Below are 14,668 nucleotides of genomic sequence, written 5' to 3' on the forward strand. Positions count from 1 at the left end.
AGAATATTGTTGAATATCCAACTCTAATTATGAATTTATATACTGACTTTCAGTTCTATTTATTTTTTCTTTGCATATTTTGTAGCTATTATCAGGTGCACGAACAGTTAAGATCATTATGTCTTCTTGATGAATTGACCCTCTTTATCCTTAGTAATGGGCTTCACTAGTAGTATTCTTTGCTGTGAAATCTACCTTGTCTTGTATTAATACATCAATTCCAGATTTCTTTTGACTCCATTAGCATGGTTTATTTTTCCAAAAATTTTAACTTATTAAGGTGGGTTTCTTGTAAGCAATATATAGTTGCGTCTTGCCTTTTTATCCAGTCTGACAAGCTCTGCCTTTTAGTTGCAATACTTAAGAAATTTATATATATCCATTCACCTACTAAAACATATCTTGGTTGCCTCCAAGTTTTGGCAATTATGAAAGGTGCTATAAAATCCATGTACAGGTTTTTTGTGGACATAGGTTTTCAGTTCCTTTGGGTAAATACCAAGGAGTGTGATTGCAGGCCTGAATGGTAAGAATATGGTTAGTTTTGTAAGAAAGAGTCTTCCAGAGTGGCTATACTGTTTTGCATTCCGAGCAGCAATGATTGAGAGTTCCTTTTGTTCCACATCCTCACCAGCATTTGGTATTGTCAGGTTTTTAGATTTTGGCCAGTGTAATAGGCATGTAGTGGTCTCTCATTGTTCTTCAATTTGCATTTCCCTGATGACATGTGATGTTGAACATCTTTTCATGTGTTTATTTATTATTGTATATCTTTGAAGACACGTCTGTTAAAGTCCTTGGCCCATTTTAACATTAAATTATTTGTTTTTTTATTGGTGAGTTTTAAGAGTTCTTTGTATACTTTTGATAAAAATTCTTTACCAGATATCTTTTACAGATATATATATATATATACACACACATATATATGTATATATACATACATACATATATATGTAGTTCCTCTCGGCCGCCGCCCCAACCTCTGGCATGTGGTAGCTCTTTTCGGCTGCTGCATCTCTTGAGAAACCTGTATGCAGGTCAGGAAGCAACAGTTAGAACTGGACATGGAACAACAGACTGGTTCCAAATAGGAAAAGGAGTACGTCAAGGCTGTATATTGTCACCCTGCTTTTTTAACTTTTATGCAGAGTACATCATGAGAAACGCTGGGCTGGAAGAAGCACAAGCTGGAATCAAGATTGCTGGGAGAAATATCAATCACCTCAGATATGCAGATGACACCACCCTTATGGCAGAAAGTGAAGAGGAACTAAAAAGCCTCTTGATGAAAGTGAAAGAGGAGAGTGAAAAAGTTGGCTTAAGCTCAACATTCAGAAAACTAAGATCATGGCATCCGGTCCCATCACTTCATGGGAAATAGATGGGGAAACAGTGGCAACAGTGGCTGACTTTATTTTTTTTTGGCTCCAAAATCACTGCAGATGGTGATTGCAGCCATGAAATTAAAAGACACTTACACCTTGGAAGGAAAGTTATGACCAACCTAGACAGCATATTAAAAAGCAGAGACATTACTTTGTCAACAAAGGTCCATCTAGTCAAGGCTATGGTTTTTCCAGTAGTCATGTATGGATGTGAGAGTTGGATGGTGAAGAAAGCTGAGCACTGAAAACTTGATGCTTTTGAACAGTGGTGTTGGAGAAGACTCTTGAGAGTCCCTTGGACTGCAAGGAGATCCAACCAGTCCATCCTAAAGGAGATCAGTCCTGGGTGTTCATTGGAAGGATTGATGCTGAAGCTGAAACTCCAGCACTTTGGCCACCTGTGTGAAGAGTTGACTCACTGGAAAAGACCCTGATGCTGGGAGGGATTGGGGGCAGGAGGAGAAGGGGCCGACAGAGGATGAGATGGCTGGATGGCATCACTGACTCGACAGACATGAGTTTGAGAAAACTCCAGGAGTTGGTGATGGACAGGGAGGCCTTGTGTGCTGCGATTCATGGGGTCACAGAGAGTTGGACATGACTGAGCGACTGAACTGAACTAATACATATATACATATATATATATATGTATATATTTATCATTTTTGATTTGTTGTCTCATTTCAGATGGTGCTAGTGGTAAAGAACTTGTCTGTTAATATAGGAAACTTAAGAGATGTGGGTTCAATTCCTGGGTTGGGAAGATCCTCTGGAGAAGGGCATGGCAACCCACTCTGGTATTTTTGCTTGGAGAATCCCACGGACAGAAGAGTCTGGCAGGCTACAGTCCATAGGGTCACAAAGAGTTGGACACTACTGAAGTGACTTAGCATGCTCATTTCTTGACATTATCACAGAACAGAAGTTTAAAATTTCTTTTTATTTTATTAAAAATTTTTTTTAAATTTCAATTTATTTATTTTAATTGGAGGCTAATTACTTTACAATATTGTAGTGGTTTTTGCCATACATTGAATGAATCAGCCATGGATTTACATGTGTTCCCCATCCTGAACCCCCCTCCCACCTCCCTCCCCATCCCATCCCTCTGGGTCATCCCAGTGCACCAGCTCTGAGCACCCTGTCTCATGCATCGAACCTGGACTGGAGATCTGTTTCACATATGATAATATACATGTTTCAATGCTATTCTCTCAGATCATCCCACCCTCGCCTTCTCCCACAGAGTCCAAAAGACTGTTCTATACATCTGTGTCTCTTTTGCTGTCTTGCATTTAGGGTTATTGTTACCATCTTTCTAAATTCCATATATATGCATTAGTACACTGTATTGGTATTTTTCTTTCTGGCTTACTTCACTCTGTATAATAGGCTCCAGTTTCATTCACCTCATTAGAACTGATTCAAATGTATTCTTTTTAATGGCTGAGTAATATTCCATTGTGTGTATGTACCACAGCTTTCTTATCAGTTTGTCTACTGATGGACATCTAGGTTGCTTCCATGTCCTGGCTATTGTAAACAGTGCTTTGATGAACATTGGGGTACATGTGTCTCTTTCAGTTCTGGTTTCCTTGGTGTGTATGGCCAGCAATGGGATTGCTGGGTCACATGGCAGTTCTATTTCCAGTTTTTTAAGGAATCTCCACACTGTTCTCCATAGTGGCTGTACTAGTTTGCATTCTCACCAACAGTGTAAGAGGGTTCCCTTTTCTCCACACCCTCTCCAGCATTTATTGTTTGTAGACTTTTGAATAGCAGCCATTCTGACCAGTGTGAGATGGTACCTCATTGTGGTTTTAATTTGCATTTCTCTGATAATGAGTGATGTTGAGCATCTTTTCATGTGTTTGTTAGCCATCTGTATGTCTTCTTTGGAGAAATGTCTGTTTAGTTCTTTGGCCCATTTTTTGATTGGGTCGTTTATTTTTCTGGAATTGAGCTGCAGGAGTTGCTTGTATATTTTTGAGATTAATTCTTTGTCAGTTGCTTTGTTTGCTATTATTTTCTCCCATTCTGAAAGCTGTCTTTTCACTTTGCTTATAGTTTCCTTCGTTGTGCAAAAGCTTTTGAGTTTAATTAGGTCCCATTTGTTTATTTTTGCTTTTATTTCCATTACTCCAGGAGGTGGGTCATAGAGGATCCTTCTGTGATTTATGTCGGAGAGTGTTTTGCCTATGCTTTCCTCTAGGAGTTTTATAGTTTCTGGTCTTATGTTTAGATCTTTAATCCATTTTGAGCTTATTTTTGTGTATGGTGTTAGAAAGTGTTCTAGTTTCATTCTTTTACAAGTGGTTGACCAGTTTTCCTGGCACCACTTGTTAAAGAGATTGTCTTCTCTCCATTGTATATTCTTGCCTCCTTTGTCAAAGATAAGGTGTCCATAGGTGCATGGATTTATCTCTGGACTTTCTATTTTGTTCCATTGATCTATGTTTCTGCCTCTGTACCAGTACCATACTGTCTTAATGACTATAGCTTTGTAGTAGAGTCTGAAGTCAGATAGGTTGATTCCTCCAGTTCCATTCTTCTTTCTCAAGATTGCTTTGGCTGTTTGAGGTTTTTTTGTACTTCCATACAAATTGCGAAACTATTTGTCCTAGTTCTGTGAAAAATACCATTGGTAGCTTGATAGGGATTGCATTGAACCTATAGACTGCTTTGGGTAGTATACTCATTTTCACTACACTGATTCTTAAAATTTCAATGAAGTCAGCTTATCAGCTATATCTTTCATGGAAGTTGCTCTTGCTGTTGCATTTAAAATGTCCTCACCATGCCCAAAGTCATCTATGTTTTCTTTTAAATATCTTCTAAAGGATTTATAGTTTTGCATTTTACCTTTAGGTATACAACTCATTTAGAATTAATTGAGAAGGATGAATGGTCTGTGTGTAGATTCATGTTTTTGCCTATGGATTACCAGTTCTTCCCAGCACCATTTTTTGAAAAGAGGGTTTTCTTAGTTGTATGTCCTTTTTTCTTTGTCAAAGTCAGTTGACAATGTGTATACTGTATATGGGCTTTCTATTGGGTTTCATTGATCTATTTGTCTTTTCTTTTACCAGCACTACACTGTCTTGATTACTGTAGCTTTATAGTAAATCTTGAAGTTGGAGAATGTTAATTCTCCAACTTTGTTCATCCTCTTCAATATTGTGTTGGCTATTCTGGGCTTTTGCTTCTCTATATAAACTTTAGAATCAGTTTGTAGGTACTCACAAAATAACATGCTGGGATTTTGATTGGGATTGCATTGAATATATAGGTCAGCTTGGGAGAACTTACATATTATTAAAAAATATTTATATATTTGGCTGCACCGTGTCTTAGTTGCGACATCCAGGATCTTTGATATTCACTGCAGCATGTGGGATCTTTAGTTGCGGCATGTGAACTTTTAGTTTAGCAGCATGAGAACACTTAATTGCAGCATGTGGGATCTAGTTCCCTCATCAGGGATCAAACCCAGGCCTCCTGCACTGGGAGTATGGAGTCTCAGTCACTGGACCACCAGGGAAGTCCTTGAAGAACTTACGTCTTGATAATATTGTTTCCTTATCCATGAACATGGAATGTCTCTTTGTTTAGTTTTTTTAAATAATGAGTAATAAATGTATATTACTAGTCATCAGAGTTTTGTAGTTTTTCTAATACAGATCTTATACATATTTTTTTTAGATTTATAATAAGTATTTCATTTCTTCAGTGCTAATGTAAGTGGCTTAAAGCTCAACATTCAGAAAACTAAGATCATGGCATCTGGTCCCATCACTTCATGGCAAATAGATGGGGAAACAGTGGAAGCAGTGTCAGACTTTATTTTGGGGGGCTCCAAAATCACTGCAGATGATGATTGCAGCCATTAAATTAATAGATGCTTACTCCTTGCAAGGAAAGTTATGACCAACCTAGATAGCATATTAAAAAGTAGAGACATTACTTTGCCAACAAAGGTCTGTCTAGTCAAGGCTATGGTTTTTCCAGTGGTCATGTATGGATGTGAGAGTTGGACGGTGAAGAAAGCTGAGGGCCGAAAAATTGATGCTTTTGAACTGTGGTGTTGGAGAAGACTCTTGAGAGTCCCTTGGACTGCAAGGAGATCCAACCAGTCCATCCTAAAGGAGATCAGTCCTCGGTGTTCATTGGAAGGACTGATGCTGAAGCTGAAACTCCAATACTTTGGCCACCTCATGCAAAGAGTTGACTCATTGGAAAAGACCCTGATGCTGGGAGGGATTGGGGGCAGGAGGAGAAGGGGCCGACAGAGGATGAGATGGCTGGATGGCATCACTGACTCGATGGACATGAGTTTGAGTAAACTCCAGGAGTTTGTGATGGACAGGGAGGCCTGGCGTGCTGCGATTCATAGGGTCTCAAAGAATCGGACACGACTGAGCGACTCAACTGAACTGAATGTAAGTGGTATTATGTTTTTAGTTTCAAATTACACTTGCTCATTGCTAGAAAATAGGGAAGCAGTTGATTTTTTTTAATTAACAATGCATCCTGCAACCTTGTTATAGTTATTTCTAGTTCAGTTTTTTTGGTCCTGTCTTTCAGAATATCTGTATAGATGACAGTGTCATCTGCAAACAAAGACAGTTTTATTTCTTCCTTTCAAGTCTGTATATCTTTTATTTCTTCTTCTTGTTTTATTGTACTATTCAGGACTTCTGGTATGATGTTGAAAAGGAGTAATTAGAGGGAACACTTTTGCCTTGTTCTTGGTCTTAGCAGGAAAGCTTCTAGTTTCTCAAATAGATATTCTTTTAGATATTTTAGGTATTCTTTATCAAGGTAAGAAAGCTCCCCTCTACTGAGAGATTTGATCATGAATAGGATTTTGTCAAATTCTTTTCTGTATATACTGATATGACAATGTGATATTTCATTATTTATGTTGATGTGATGGAGTATATTAATTGATTTTCAAATGTTAAAACATCCTTAACATACCTTAGGTAATTTCCACTTGGTCGTGGTATATAAATTTCTTAATATATTGTTGGATTCAGCATGCTAACATTTTGTTGAAGATGTTTGAATCTGTGTTTATGAGAGATACTGGTCTGCAGTTTTCTTTTTTGTAATGCCTTTGTATGTTTTTGATATTTGGGTAATGATATTGGGATGAGTTCAGAATTATTACCTCTGCTCTGTTCTCTGAAAGACATTATAGAGAATTGCTATAATTTCCTCCTTAAACATTTGATAGAATTCACCATCTGAGCCTGGTCCTTTCTGTTTTGGAAGGCTAGTAATTATTGATTCAATTTCCTTAATAAATATAGGTATATTCAAATGGTGTTTTTCTTTTTGTATGAATTTTGGCAGATTGTATGTTTCAAGGAATTGATCCATCTCCTCTAGCTTGTCAAACCTTCGGGCATAGAGTTTTCATAGTATTTCTTTAGTATCCTTTAACGTCCATGGAATTTATAGTGATGTTATTAGTAATTTGTGCCCTCTGTCTTTCTTTTTTAGTATGGCTACAACTTATCAATTTTATTGAGTTTTAAAAAAGAAACAGCTTTTTAAAAAGAAATTTAAATTATTTATTTATTTTACTTTACAACGTTGTCTTGGTTTTGCCATACATTGACTTGAATCCGCCATGGGTGTATAGGTGTTCCCCGTCCTGAACCCCCTCCCAACTCCCTCCCCATCCCATCCCTCTGGGTCATCCCAGTGCACCAGCCCCGAGCATCCTGTATCATGCATTGAACTTGGACTGGTGATTCATTTCACATATGATAATTTACATGAAGAAACAGCTTTTAAAAAAAACTATAGAATAGTTGATTTACAATGTTGTGTTAGTTTCAGGTGTATAGAAAAGTGATCCATTCCAGATTCTTTTCTATTATAGGTTATTAGCAAGATATTTAATATAACTCCCTGTGATATACCATAGGTCCTTGTTGTTTATTTTATATATAGTAGTGTGTTTGTGTTACTCCCAAACTCCTAGTTTATCTTTCCTCCCTCTTTCCCCTTTGTTAACCATAAATTTGTTTTCTATGTCCATCAGTCTGTTTGCAAAAACTTAATTGTGTCTTTTTCCAGATTCCTATATAAGTGATATAATGATAAGTATCATATGCAATTTGTCTTTCTGTCTGACGTACTTCACTTAATACAGTAATCTCTAGGTTCATCCATACTGCTACAAATGGCATTATGTCATTCTTTTTTATGGTTGAATAATATTCCATCACACACACACACGCACACACACACACACACACACTACATCTTTATCTGTTCATCTTTTGATGAGCATTTCAGTTGCTTCCATGTCTTGGCTATGTGAATAGTGCTGTGATGAACATTGGGGTGCATGTATCTTTTTAAAGTTAGTTTTCTCTGGATGTATGACCAGGAGTAAGACTGAAGGATTATATGATAACTCTATTTTTTAGTTTTTTAAGGAACCTCAATACTGTTCTCCATAGTGGAAACAGCTTTTGATTTAATTGATTTTCTCTACTTATTTCCTGTTTTCTATTTCTTTGATTTCAACTCTAATTTTTATCATTACTTCTACTTACTTTGGATTTATTTGCTTTTCTTTTTTTCTAGTTTCCTAAGATGGAAAATGATATTATTGATTTTATATTTTTCTGTTTTTTCGAATATGTGCATTTGATACTATGTTTCCTTCTAAGCACTGCTATAAAGTATCCCACAAATTTTGATAAGTTATGTTGTCTTCTTTTCCAGTTTTATTGAGATACAGTTGACATACAACACTGTATAAGCTTAATATATACAGCATAGTGATTTGACTTACATACGTCATGAAATGATTATCACAATGAGGTTAATGAATATCTACCATCTCATATAGAAAAAGAACAAAAATTCCCGCCAATGACAACTCTTACAACTTTCATATGTATTATTTAGCAGTTTTTATTACATTCCTATTATTTATTTATCTTATATCTGAAACTTTGTATCTTTTGTCTACCTGCCTCCAATTCCCTGTTCTCTCAACTCCCTGCCTCTATTAACCACAAATCTGATCTATTTTTCTATGAATTTGCTTTTGAAGTATAAGTAGATATACAACACTATGATAGTTCTTGGTGCACAACATAGTGACCTGATATTTCTATATATTACAAAATGATCACCACCATAACTCTTGTTACCATCTGTCACCTTACAAACATATTAAAATATAATTGACTATATTCCCCATATTGTACATTTTACCCCTGTGACTCATTTATTTTGTAACTTAACGTTTGTACCTCTAAATCACTCTCATCTATTTCATTAATCCTCCCACTCCTTCCTCTCTAGAAACCACCCGTTTGTTCTCTGTATCTATGTCTCTGTTTTGTTATGTTTGCTCATTAATTTTGTTTCTCTAAATTCCACATATAAGTAAAATCATATAGTAGTTGTGTTTCTTTGACTAATCACACTTAGCATTTTACCCTCTGGGTTCACTTGTGTTGTCACAAATGACAAGATTTTGTTCTTTTTGATGGCTGAATAATATTCCTTTGTGTGTGTTTGTGTGTGTGTATTTCACATCTTTACCTATTCATCTGTTGATGGGCACTTAGCTTGTTTTCATATCTTGGCTATTGTAAATAATGCTCCACTGAATATAGGGATGCACTTATCTTTTTAAGCTACTGTTTTCATTTTCTTCAGAAAAATACTCATAAATGGAATTGCTAGATTGTATGGTAGTTCTATTTTTAATTTTTTAGGAAACTCAATTCTGTTTTCCATAGGGTCTGTACCAGTTTAAATTTCCACCAACAGTACATAGGGGTTCCCTTTTCTCCACATCCTTGCCAGTACTTGTTATTTGTTGTCTTTTTGGCAATAGCCGTTCTAAACAGATGTGAAGAAATATTTCCTTGTAGTTATAACTTGCATTTTTCTGATGATTAGTGATATGGAGCATCTTTTCATGTGCTTGCTGGCCATCTGTGTGTCTTCTTTGGAAAAATGACAATTTAAAAAATTGAGTAGTTAATTTTTTTGATGTTGAGTTGAATTAGTTCTTTATATATAAGTCCTTATAAGATATATGGTTTACAGATATCTTCCCCAATTCTATATGTGTCCTTTTCATTTTGTTGATCATTTCCTTTGCTGTGCAAATTTTTTTTTCAGTTTGATGTAGTCCCATTTGGTTATGTTTGCTTTTGTTTCTCTTGCTTGAAAGGATATATCTAAAAATATGAAGAAGTGTGCTTTTCTCTTTGCCTAGAAATTTTGCAGTTTCAAGCCTTACATTTAAATTTTTACCCCATTTTGAGTTTATTTTTATATAGGATATGAGGAAGTAGTTCAGTTTGATTCTTTTGCATGTAGCTGTCCAGTTTCCCCAACACTATTTACTGGGGAAGCTGTCTTTTTCTTATTGTATATTCTTGTCTCTTTTGTCATAGATTAATTGGCTGTATCATTGTGGGAGCATGGCTATATCATTGTTCATTTCTGGGCTCTTTGTTTTCATTGATCTATTATATTTGTCTTTTTTTGTGGCAGTACTGTATGGTTTTGGTTATTGCAGCTTCATAGTATAGTGGAACGATCTCCTGGAGAAGGGAATGACTACCCACTCTAGTATTCTTGTCTGGACAATTCTATGGACAGAGAAGCCTGGCAGGCTACAGTCTATGGGGTTGCAAAGAGTCTGACATGACTGAGCAACTAACACACTTTCACTTTTGAAATCAGAGAGCATTATAGCTCCAGCTGTGTTCTTTCTTAAGATTGTTTTAGATATTTGAGGTCTTTTGTCTTTCCATAAATATTTTAGAATTATTTGTTCTAATTCTGTAAAAATGCTATTAATATTTTGATAAGGATGGCTTTGAATCTGTAGATTGCTTCGGCTAGTATGATCTTTTTAACAGTATTAACTCATCCAATTCATTAGCACAGCATATCTTTCTATTTGTTGGTGTTGTCTTCAATTTCTTTCATCAGTATCTCATGATTTTCTAAGTATGGTCTTTTACCTTATTAGTTAGATTTGTTATTATGCATTTTATTCTTTTTGATGTAGCTATAAATGGAAATGTTTTCTTAATTTATCTTTCTGATTATCATTGGTTTTTGAATGTTAAATTACTCTTGATTTTCTACTTTGTCATTACCTATCATCCTCTCTGTGTATTGTTGGGTTTGATTTGCTAATATTTGTTTAGGATTTTTGTATTTATATTCATGAAGGATATAGCTGCAGAAAAGAGAAACAAACAAACAAAAAACAAAGACAAAAAAGATGTCTTGAAAACAATTAGTTGGATAAACTACCTTACTTGTACAGGAATAAGAATAAGGGTAATACTGGGCATTTCTTCACAAACCACACAAAAGAGTAGAGTGAAATGTCTTTGTTGAAAGAAAACCCTTTACCAATCTAGGGTTTTGTATCCAGAAAACTTATCTTTCACAAGTGAAGAAAAATAAAGACTTTCTTAGATAAACAAAAATTGAGGAAATTGGTTGCCAGTAGGTTTGGCTTGTAAGATATGTTAAAAGTTCTTTGAAGGGAAGGAAAATAGTCAGAAAACGATCATAAATTCAGACCTACATAAAGAGAGAAAGACTAGGGATTTCCCTAGTGATCCAGCTGCTAAGACTCTGTGCTCTCAATGCAAGGAGCCTGGGTTTAATCCCTGGTCAGGGAACTAGATCCCACATGCTGCACCTAAGAGTTCACATACTGCAACTAAAGATCCTGCATGCCTTAATAAATGTCCTGTGTATTGCAGCTAATGCTGGGTGCAGTCAAATAAATAAATATTTTTTTTGAAAAAGAAAGAAAGACTTAGAGAAGGAATAAATGAAGGTAAGATAAAACTCTTACTTGCTTATTCTTAATTAGTCTCATAGATAACTTTTCATTTAAAATAATAATAGCAACAATGTATAAACATGCATATAAGTTTAAAAACAAATAGTCCTATAAACTTTATATTCTATCAAGAATGAATAAAGAAATTTAATTACAGTAAAAAACAAAAACCAAAAAATAAACAAATGGGGCCTAATTAAACTTTTTCACAGCGAAGGAAACTATACAAAGACAAAAGACAACCCTCAGAATGGGAGAAAATAATTGCAAATGAAGCAACTGATAAAGGATTAATCTCTAAAATATACAACAGCTCAATCAACTCAATATCAGAAAAACAAACAATCCAATCAACAAATGGGCAGAGACCTAAACAGACATTTCTCCAAAAGAAGACATACAGATGTCAAATAGACACATGAAAAAAATGTTCAACATTGCTTATTATTAGAGAAATGCAAAACAAAACTACAATGAGTTATAACTTCACACCAGTCAGAATCAGTTCAGTTCAGTTCAGTCACTCAGTCATGTCTGACTCTTTGCAACCCCATGAACTGCAGCATGCCAGAGCTCCCTGTCCATCACCACCTCCCCGAGTCCACCCAAACCCATGTCCATTGAGTTGGTGATGCTATGCAACCATCTCATCCTCTATTGTCCCCTTCTCCTCCTGCCCTCAATCTTTCCCAGCATCAGGGTCTTTTCCAATGAGTCACTTCTTCGCATCAGGTGGCCAAAGTATTGGAGTTTCAGCTTCAACATCAGTCCTTCCAATGAACACCCAGGACTGATCTCCTTTAGGATGGACTGGTTGGATCTCCTTGCAGTCCAAGGGACTCTCAAGAGTCTTCTCCAACACCATAGTTTAAAAGCATCATTTCCTCTGTGCTCAGCTTTCTTTATAGTCCAACTCTCACATCCATACATGACCACTGGAAAAACCATAGACTTGACTAGACAGACCTTTGTTGACAAAGTAATGTCTCTACTTTTTAATATGCTGTCTAGGTTGGTCATAACTTTCCTTCCAAGGAGTAAGCATCTTTTAATTTCATGGCTGCAATCACCATCTACAGTGATTTTGGAGCCCCCCAAAACTACCATCAGTTCAGTAGAGTTCAGTTGCTCAGTCATGTCCAACTCTTTGCGACCCCATGAATTGCAACACGCCAGGCCTCCCTGTCCATCACAAACTCCCGGAACTCACTCAAACTCATGTCCATTGAGTCAGTGATGCCATCCAGCCATCTCATCCTCTGGCGTCCCCTTCTCCTCCTGCCCTCAATCCCTCCAGACATCAGGGTCTTTTCCAATGAGTCAACACTTCGCAGGAGGTGGCCAAAGTATTGGAGTTTCAGCTTCAGCATCAGTCCTTCCAATGAACACCCAGGACTTATCTCCTTCAGGATCGACTGGTTGGATCTCCTTGCAGTCCAAGGGACTCTCAAGAGTCTTCTCCAACACCACTGTTCAAAAGTTTTGGTGCTCAGCTTTCTTCACCGTCCAACTCTCACATCCATACATGACCACTGGAAAAACCATAGCCTTGACTAGATGGACCTTTGTTGGCAAAGTAATGTCTCTGCTTTGTAATATGCTGTCTAGGTTGGTCATAACTTTTCTTCCAAGGAGCAAGCATCTTTTAATTTCATGGCTGCAATCACCATCTGCAGTGATTTTGGAGCCAAAAAAAAAAAATAAAGTCAGCCACTGTTTCCACTGTCTCCCCATCTATCTCCCATGAGGTGATGGGACCAGATGCCATGATCTTAGTTTTCTGAATGTTGAGCTTTAAGCCAACTTTTTCACTCTCCTCTTTCACTTTCATCAAGAGGCTTTTTAGTTCCTCTTCACTTTCTGCCATAAGGGTGGTGTCATCTGCATATCTGAAGTTATTGCTATTTCTCCCGTCAATCTTGATTCCAGCTTGTGCTTCTTTCAGCCCAGCATTTCTTATGATGTACTCTGCATATAAGTTAAATAAGCAGGGTGACACTATACAGCCTTGACATAGTCCTATTTGGAAACTATTTGGTTTCCTATTTGGAACCAGTCTGTTGGCCCATGTCCAGTTCTAACTGTTGCTTCTTGACCTGCATATAGGTTTCTCAAGAGGTGGGTCAGGTGGTCTGGTATTCCCCTCTCTTTCAGAATTTTCCACAGTTGATTGTGATCCACACATTCAAAGGCTTTGGCATAGTCAATAAAGCAGAAATAGATGTTTTTCTGGAACTCTCTTGCTTTTTTCATGATCCAGCAGATGTTGGCAATTTGATCTCTGGTTGCTTTGCCTATTCTAAAACCAGCTTGAACATCTGGAAGTTCACGGTTCACGTATTGCTGAAGCCTGGCTTGGAGAATTTTGAGCATTACTTTACTAGCGTGTGAGATGAGTGCAGTTGTGTGGTAGTTTGAGCATTCTTTCAAAAGCTACCATATGACCCAGCAATTCCTCTATTAGGCATATACTCTTAGGAAACCACAATTCTAAAAGACGCATGTACCCCAATGTTTATTGCAGCACTATTTATAATAGCCAGGACATGGAAGCAACATAGATATACATCAATAGATGAATGAATAAAAAAGTTCTGGTACAGATATACAATGGAATATTACTCAGTCATGAAAAGGAATGAATTTGAGTCAGTTCTAGTGAGTGGTTGCCTGGAGCCTATTATTCAGAGTGAAGTAAGTCAGAAAGAGAAAAGCAAATATTGTATATTAATGCATATATATGGAATCTAGAAAAATGGTACCGATAAACTTATTTGTAGGGCAGCAATGGAGACTTAGACACAGAGAACAGACATTGTCACCATAGTGTAAGTAGAGGGTGGGACTAATTGAGAGAGTAGCATTGAAACATACAGTATCATATGTAAAGTAGACAGCCACTGGGAATTTGCTGTACAATGCACGGAGCTCAACCTGGTGCTCCGTGACAACTTTGAGGAGTGGGATGGGATGAGAGGTGGGAGGGAGATTCAAGAGGGAGGGGATATATGTATGTCTATGGATGATTCATGTCAATGTATGGCAGAAACCAACAGAACATTGTAAAGCAATTATCCTCTGATTAAAAATAAATTTAAAAATGTGGAAGGAAAAAAAAAATGAGTGCTTTCTTGACTAGTCTGTATAAAATGTTAGCCACCCTTATACTTATCCCTGGCAAATAGCCTTACCCTGCTTTTTAAAAATATACCTCTTGCTATCTCCTGACATGTAATATATTTGTTTATTGGCTTGCATACCTTTTCACCCTAGAATATAAATTCTATGAGGGCAAGGAAGGACTCTGTTCATTGTGGCATGCAGTGGGGGCTCAATAAATATATATGTGTGAGTGTGTGCTCAGTCATTTCAGTCCTGTCCTATTCTTTGTGACCCTGTGGACTGTAGCCCACCAGGC

General features: G+C 36.8%; 1 long non-coding RNA gene across 2 annotated transcripts in view; it reads right to left on the bottom strand.

Moving 5' to 3' along the window:
• Positions 1-286: 286 nt before the first annotated feature.
• LOC122694081 overlaps positions 287-14,668 on the bottom strand; it is a 33,373-nt gene continuing 18,991 nt past the window's right edge. The window contains exon 3 of one of the 2 annotated variants that reach the window (XR_006341104.1): positions 287-1,030. This is a non-coding gene — a long non-coding RNA (uncharacterized LOC122694081). Of the gene's footprint in view, positions 1,031-13,539; positions 13,601-14,668 lie in introns of those variants that run through there. The other variant, XR_006341106.1, reaches the window with a different exon arrangement.

The sequence above is a fragment of the Cervus elaphus genome, chromosome 1 (genome assembly GCF_910594005.1).
Source record: "Cervus elaphus chromosome 1, mCerEla1.1, whole genome shotgun sequence".
NCBI lineage: Eukaryota > Metazoa > Chordata > Mammalia > Artiodactyla > Cervidae > Cervus > Cervus elaphus.